Here is a 7,704-nt window from a genome sequence, read left to right as displayed (position 1 = left end):
GCAGACCGAGCTGTGTGCACCTTATTACCCTTTGAGACGTTCGCGTTGCCTTACATGGAAACGCCGTGTACGTATCTCCCTTGGGGTCGAAAACCATATTCGCTAGGCGCGCTCCCCACCGTATCGTGGACCATTTAAAGATGTGCACTGCGCAAACTAGTGAACTCTTGCAATCCCAAACTTCCCCGCTGACGCTATTTCATACGTTACGTAGGGCACTCGATGCCCAGGATTGCCGGCAATAGGATGTACCATACTATTTTGTTGTTCATTTATTTTTAGGATGGTGAAACTCGGTGCTGCAACCTTTATGATCGTTGGCATCTCGTTGCACACCAGTTTCTCCAAATAATCGTTTGCCGGATGGACGCTGCTGTTGCTTTCCTATTACGATGTTCTGGATGACGGTGGAACTAAACTCCATGCTGGCGTCTCTACCTTTGATGTGAATCTCTCGTGGACTCAGGCTCGTGCATGTCACATACCACCAGTTTTGATTTCCGCCATCTACCGAAGACATCGTTGCGCTCAGATAATCGATTGCTTAAAGGAAATTGGCCATTTCTAGGCAGTTGATATGAATCGTAAGAGGCTTTTTGTTGGATCGTTCGTTAACTTCAAGTTTATCCAATTTCCTCTCGTTCTAGGTGAGTCGATGATTCCTTTTGGCGTTTCCAGTTCCTTTCTCGTCGTTCGAGTAGATGATGCCATTATTCCAGTGGCTCTATGCACACCGAACGCCTTCTTCGGTCCTTCATCGAGATTAAGGGACTCATTTTTCCCACTCACTTGTTGGCTTAAATCAATCGCTGCCGTTTCAGTTGTTGATGCTGCTCGTACGTTTGCTCCAGCAACTGTAGTTCCTCGGGCAGTCGTCGCTCGTACCGCCCATCGATGCATCGTAGTTCCTCCTCGATGGCGGCTTCCTTGGCATAAACTTCAGGAGCCACTAGACTAAATTGTAGGGCTCGTCTTCGTTGCCCTGCAGAGTATGGGTCTGCAACAGGATAACACGGCACCGGCATCACTATTGGTTTATAACCCATTGGAACGTCCGGTCCCGGTTCATCGCCCTGTTCGGTTGCTGCTCGCCATTTGTAAATGTCGTTTGCGATGGTGGACGACGAAATTTTAACGATTTGGTCGTCCATTTCATACTGGATCGTTTCCAGCTCGTACCTGGTTTCATGACTTTTCCGTGATAAGTCATGTACGGCACTTGATGGTGATGTTCTTGATAATGATGTTCTTGATGATGCATCGGCACTGCAAGTTTCCCACCTGCTTCTTAACTTCTCGACACACGGGGGAAGCTACTCCTGCCCATTATGACGAGGCTGTACAAGAATCGGGTTTGCAGTTCGGAACATCACATCACCTTTAATTTTCCCGTTTAATGGTTAAACATATATACGCACTCCATGCGTAACCTCTGTTGTGGTAGAACGGGTGCCCTCAAGGCATTCAATCTCGAGAAAGGCGAATATTGTCCGATCGCACTTCCTCGAGATCACCAAATTGCCGACGACGCTTTCGATGCGCTCAACGCAATTCTGAATAAGATTGTTGATTTTTTGAACATTTTCGTCCGTTTTTGAAGTTGGGGGGCGCCCAGAACGAGGTTGGCCTCAGTTCCACTTGGCCATCTCACAAAATCGCCGAAAACACTAAAACCGTTACACTGAAAAAAATCTCAAAGACTAGCGGATGCACTCACAGAAACTATACTTTGCATACTGATCAAGAACATGTCAAGATTTAAAAAACAAATATTGAACCCGATCCTCTTTCCCCCCTCTTCTCCCTACAACCCGATTCCCGTTACTTTTGGGTCCCCCCACGTATTTATACTATTCCGTATCGCGATGGCCGGTTCATTTTCAAAATGCCCATCGGGGCCATCATTCGGGCATTTTGATCGGGCGAAATTTCGCCCAACCAAGGTGAACAGTTAAGGAGTGTTCTTAATTTGGCCTCCCTTACTCTCTAAACCATGCCTGTCACTAATTGTTATTGTTTACTTTGTAATACCACTACCGCGTGGATACCTATCTAGCTTAAGTTAAGTTGTCGGGCAGTGTTACTTTGTAAAACTAATCATATAATTCATATCTATCATATAATTATAAATTATTATTTATAAATAGCATGTCGTTTAATTTTGGCAGTAATCTATTCCTTTTTTATACAATACCACCTGCCTTTGAAAAAAGTTTTTCGCAAGGCACTGATGTGGCTGGAATGCAAAAAATTGTTTGAACTATATTGTAAAGTTGAGGGTATAGAAAATGTTTGGAATTCCTCCAATCCAACGGGTCATTCATGTTCTCCATGCCTTCTTCTTGTAGGTATCTTTCTTATTCTAAGGTAGCTGATCTTTGGTTGCTTAGTGCTGTTCCAGTGCTATTTTCTAATGTGCGCAATTTTCGCCATAGTAATCCTTTAAATTTTTCTCCATTATTTACTCTCGTTTCATTGCTTGAGTTATGATTATTCATTGCGATTAATTTATCTTTCAGGGATGGTAAAGTGCTTTTATATTTGTTTCCAAGAAATGCTGGATCTTTAAATCTGGGATCTAGTAAAATTGCTCGAGCAAGAGTGCACTCGTTCCTGGGAGTAGCAATTGAACACAAACTCAAATTCAACCGCATATTCAACCGCGATTCAACCGGTTCGAACATTCGAGAGATACCGGAGAATATTAACCGCATGGTGGGGTAGCTGGTGTCGGCGTCAATCCGCGACTCGAAGTATAAAACGTTAGCTTCGGGCTCCCAAGTGATACCGAGTGCCTTTATCGTCTCGTCCGGTATAAATTGAAGAATCGACTGCGTTCCAATCTGATTCTCCGTCTAACCTGAAAGCACCGCCAACTGACTAGCAGTTCATTTTCGCAGAGAGAATCCACCCTTTTTTAGCATTTCATTGAGCTCCTCTCGTAGCTGCTGTGCTTGCGCCACTGAATCAGCACCAGCGATGACGTCGTCCACGAAGAAATTTCGAAGTAAGGCTTGTGCAGCATGCGGAAAGTTCGTGCCTTCAAAGCCCGTAGGTCACCGTATTCAGCTCGTAGGGCTCAACTGAAGCATCCGGTGAGAATCGAAAAAGCACGCGTTGAAGCCGAAGGATCAGGATGAACTTCTACCTGCCTGTACATTTTCGCGATGTCACCTACGAGTGCTTCTTTATAGGTACAAAAACGTAGAATAATATCCAGCAACTAGTCATGCACTACTGGACCGACACGCAATGCTTAGTTTAGTGAATATCCAGTAGATGTCTTCGCTGATCCGTCGAAAACGACCCGGAGCTTTGTCGTCGTACTAGACTCTTTCAAAACGTGATGATGCGGTAAGTAATACCCGTGGTCATTGTCTGCTGGAGACGTTGGACTCATGTGCCCCAGTTCCAAGTACTCTTTCATGAACTCATTAGGTCTGGATCACGTTGGAGTCTTCTTTCGAGAGGTGTGAAGCGGTTCAAAGCAATGTCCCTTGACAGTCCAGGTTTGTCGAAGAAATCCCTCAGTGCGCTTGTTGGCAACTTGGTGCACAACAAGTGTTCGAGCAAAATACCTCAAAAGGGTTCTCTTGTGCCGTTCAAACTCGTTCACTAAGAGGTGCAGTGCCGTCGTTTCCCTTTTCGCGGGCGTCATAGTGAATAGTGCTTGTAAATTACGGTTTTTGAGTAAATATTCGTTTCAGTAGCGCGCCGTTAATGCCTGCCATGCTAACTCATAATTTTCCGCGCTAATAGTGATCGCTTCTATTAGTTGTGGCACTTCACCCTTAATCGCGGCGCGCAAGTAATGGAACTTTTGGATTGTTTGACTTCCTCCTCGATTGTAGCTCCGTCCTCAAGCTCTTGCTGCAGCTTCTCCAGATCTTCACTCACTCTTTCGAACTTCGCTATGCGTTCTTCTACTTCAACAAGATCACGGTTTCGTTGAAAATCGCGAACGAAGTTTTCGTACCGGCTAAGCGAAACGAGAAGGATCGCTCTTCTCGGCGAAAGAATAATGGGTTACGCGGGCATTTTGAATTACAACGGCGTACGTAAAGTGTATCGCGTAATGAAACGGAATCACTGAAATGAAATTCACCAAAGTTTGTTTTAAAGTGATCCTGGTCACGGTACCAATGTTCTTGCGCGATTTTCTTTCACAATAATTCGGGATGGTTCGATGTTGCGATATTTACCCGGGTGTTTTTCGGTAGAAGAAAGTGATTTTTATTTCTAACTAATTTTTATAACATTTTTACCTAACTCTTTTAGTTCCCTTTTTTGATTATGCCGGGTTCGGGCCCATACATGGCTAATGCAGTGTTTTTGTTTACGTTAGGGTAGTGTCAATTCCTGCCTGATCAAGAGTACTTAACAAACACTTTTAGTAACGTTTCTTTAAGATCCACGGCATTTGTATACTCTCTATTGTATCTGCCGCCTTCCCTATTGTATGGGACCATTCGGGTGTTGGCCTTCTTACGTGTCCGCAATCAACAACCTCTCTCCACCCTGAGTCACTCCAACCGCTGAACCAAAACTGCCGCTCCAGACCCGTTACAAATCCTCCTGCCTGGATGCGTCCAACCTTTTACCTAGCTTTACAATTCTGTTAATGTCATTTTCCAAAACCTCGGCCATTTAATACAGCTTTCCAGCTATGGCCGCTACCGATGTGCGCAATATGGGCTGCACTACTTCGTATTCTTTCTGCTTTTCATCAAAACCGCAAAATTTCGCCTGCCGCTCCAATCTCAACACCCTAAACCATTCCTCACTACGCATGCTCATCTCCCTCAACTTAATTCTTTCTCTCATTGTATCACACATTCCATCAAAATAGGCATCCACTGCTTGAACTGTCCCTCTATATTCGTCTCCTGCCAAAACGCATTCCTGCCCCTCTATAATTTTCAGGAGATAGTCTCCCGCGAACACCTTTAACGCATTCATTTTTATTTTCGGTGACGCTCCACCCTTACATTCCACGATCCTTTCAAATTGTTCTTTGTACCGTATCCACTCCATCTTTTTTTTCAGCCACCGGCAACCCTTCCTTAAATTGTTGGATGGGCCAGGCGCCATCCAGCAAATTCTTATCCACCGTCTCATCCCGGCACGACTTATCTTCCCCACTCTCCATTACAATCCAATCTCCACTCATGTTTTTAACTACACCCAACTACACCAATCAAATTGACGACTTATCACCATATGACCACGATCTAACCAGTTCAAAAGCTTCCACCAGACGGACCTTAAACCGTTAGCCGGTAGCACTGCTTTTAGTTCTGCCGGCGATTCTAGCAACGTTCAATCACGTCTCAACGATACCGAATAAGGCAAAACAGAGACACTAAAAATAACGTCAGCATGTGTGGTATACGTTTTCTTTAGAATTAGAACAATGCTGTCTACCACACGATGCTTGCCTATCCAGACGCACCTGCCTACCAGTGGTAATCGTTTGTATGATGTACCTTACCTGCTATCCACCACCACTAGCCATACCTTCCCCACTATCTTTACCCTCGTCCGCTCCATTCCATGAACGATTAGCCGCATACACTAATTATCCACACTCTTACCTCTTTCTTTATCCTTGCAACTCACTGCCCAGTTGCTTTCCTTAACACGGCATTTGTAAACCGGTTAAATCGATTGGTTCTTCCTCCCCTTTCATGAATTGTGTGCTGCAAAGAACAGTTCTCCTGCGATTTTGTGATTACTTTTTGAAGTTTTAACTTTTTAATAATGAAAAAATTTTTTTAATAAATTATAAAACGCTATGAAAACTGTGCAGTGGGCTTCTTCTACTTCCCTTCTTCCCTTTTGTCATCCAGGCCTTATGCTTCGGATCATTGTCCTGGTAGAATGCAAAGTCATTCGCTATGCCCAATTGTTCAACGCTAGGCTGAACATTTGCCTTCAGGATATCAATATAAAACGCAGCATCCATGATTCCACGTATAACATGAATTTTGCCGACACCTTTTGCAGTCATACAACCCCATAACATGATGGATCCTCCACCGTGTTTTACGGTTTTAATGGTAAATTTTGCATTATATTCTTCCCCTTATTTTCTCCACACTTAGCGGCGGCCATCAGATCCGTAAAGATTAATTGTTGTCTCGTCCGTGAACAGAACCTGCCAGAAACAATAATAACAAACTCAATAGCATAAAACATCTAATTGCAACAGGTCACCGTGAAACCTTCGACCAAAATTCTATATCTTAATTGATATACTTTTTGGCGAACTGGAGCCGCAGCACTCTATTCTTTTCCGATATAACCGGTTTTTCTATAGCCACTCTACCAAATAAATTATGTTTTCTTAGATAACGTCTTACTGTTGAAGAATCAACATCAATGCCCCGAGTATCTCTAATGTTCTGTTTTTAGTCGGAAGAGGCCAGGAAGGGATTGGATCGAACTAGTCGCATAATGTGTCGTCCATCTCTATCATCAATTTTGCGTTTTGATTCGTTGGTGAGCTTTTTATAAGCTATTTTACCGTCATTTTTGTATCTTTAATTATGTCGTAAATTGTAGATTTGCTTATATTGGTGATTTCACTGATTACTCTAACACTTTTACCCTTCTCCATGTTAGAAATTACAATTTTTCTAACTCCAACAGTTGTTTGCTTCGGCATCGTTAAAACGTACTTGTTCTACAAATTGGTAATCCACTACTGAAAGCAGTGATACGTTCTAGCTTATACCTCGCAAAAAATTGTTCGTATCTTACGAAAATTCTTAGAAAATCGAATTGTCCAACTTTGAATGCCCAGCGTGATATGAAGACTTTTTTCATTTGCTCCCCGTTTTTTTTCGTAGAAAAGAGTATTTTCGATTCTCTTTCGACAATAGGGCCTATTACGAGACTCGAACGTTCGAGAATTTCCAACTCGAACGTCACATTTGTTCACAAACGTCACATTATGGCTCATCTTCGAGTTTCCGTTCGGCTCCCGTTCGAGAACTTTTTTGTCGATCTAAGTAATCTGTCGAACCATTTGGGAAAAATTGCATTACGGTTCTCGTACGGGATCTCGAATTCGACAAATTTTTATCCGTAAGTCTAGTGCTACGGAAAGTGCCAAAAAGTTCAATCGAAGAGACCTCACGGGAGTTCCAATAGTAAATTCCGAACAGTAAATGTCCGATTCGATTCACACCACTTTGACAGTTGCGCTTGGAAAAAAATCGATGAAACTTTCATCGACTCGAACAAGTGACCATAATGCAATTTTCTCTAACGTTCGAGGCGGCGGTTTCCGTGTGATGAGAGAGTTGTTCGAGTCTCGTAATAGGCCCTAATATCGTGTAGAAGGGAAGTAGAAGAAGCCCATTGCACAGTTTTCATGGCGTTTTATAATTCTAGGAAACTGATAAATGCGTCACAAAGTAGGAAGAGTGTCCGAATTCGAAGTGTCTGATTTTCAATACCCAGTACTGTAGCTAACAAAAATACGATGAAATCTAACTGTCCGACTTTGCGTTTGGTCGTCAAATTGCCCCCCTTGGGGACGATTTTTTTACCGTTCTTTTTGCACGCACGTAGGAAGGTGCACCAAGAAGCAATGAAAAATCATTGTTATCAATTCTAAGTACTCTAAAATTGACCACAAAGTCGGACGCATGCTCATTTTTTGAGCGTTCGGATTAACTTCTGCCCAGTGTATCTCCC

This window comes from Anopheles ziemanni, chromosome 2 (assembly GCF_943734765.1).
Source record: "Anopheles ziemanni chromosome 2, idAnoZiCoDA_A2_x.2, whole genome shotgun sequence".
NCBI lineage: Eukaryota > Metazoa > Arthropoda > Insecta > Diptera > Culicidae > Anopheles > Anopheles ziemanni.
This window is presented reverse-complemented; position numbering follows the sequence as displayed.